Source organism: Empidonax traillii, unplaced genomic scaffold (genome assembly GCF_003031625.1).
Source record: "Empidonax traillii isolate 1590-97213 ecotype Southwest subspecies unplaced genomic scaffold, ASM303162v1 scaffold391:size1093220, whole genome shotgun sequence".
NCBI classification, from domain to species: domain Eukaryota; kingdom Metazoa; phylum Chordata; class Aves; order Passeriformes; family Tyrannidae; genus Empidonax; species Empidonax traillii.
The window spans coordinates 501866-502162 of record NW_020955584.1 but is presented as its reverse complement, the minus strand read 5'-3'; positions in this window follow the sequence as shown (position 1 = coordinate 502162).

Sequence of the window (297 nt, the reverse complement as noted above, 5' to 3'; positions counted from 1 at the left end):
GTTCTTAATGATTCTGTGCAATTAATATTCAGTAGACATTATGTAGAAAGGTTATTTAAGTGTGCAGTCCTAAAAGTAACTTTGGTTTCACTGACTGTAGTTTTGAATTGAACTTTCTGGGGTCACACAGGTGATGGGGTATATTGAAAAATGCATGGATTTCAGTTCTTTATGACCTACAAAGAGAATGTTGTCAGAAACATGTTAAGAGATTGTTACCAGTCAAGTGGTTAGTATTTTAGAGAAAAACAGAATTGCAGGTGCAATAGCGATTTGGACTATTTATCCTGCTTAAGG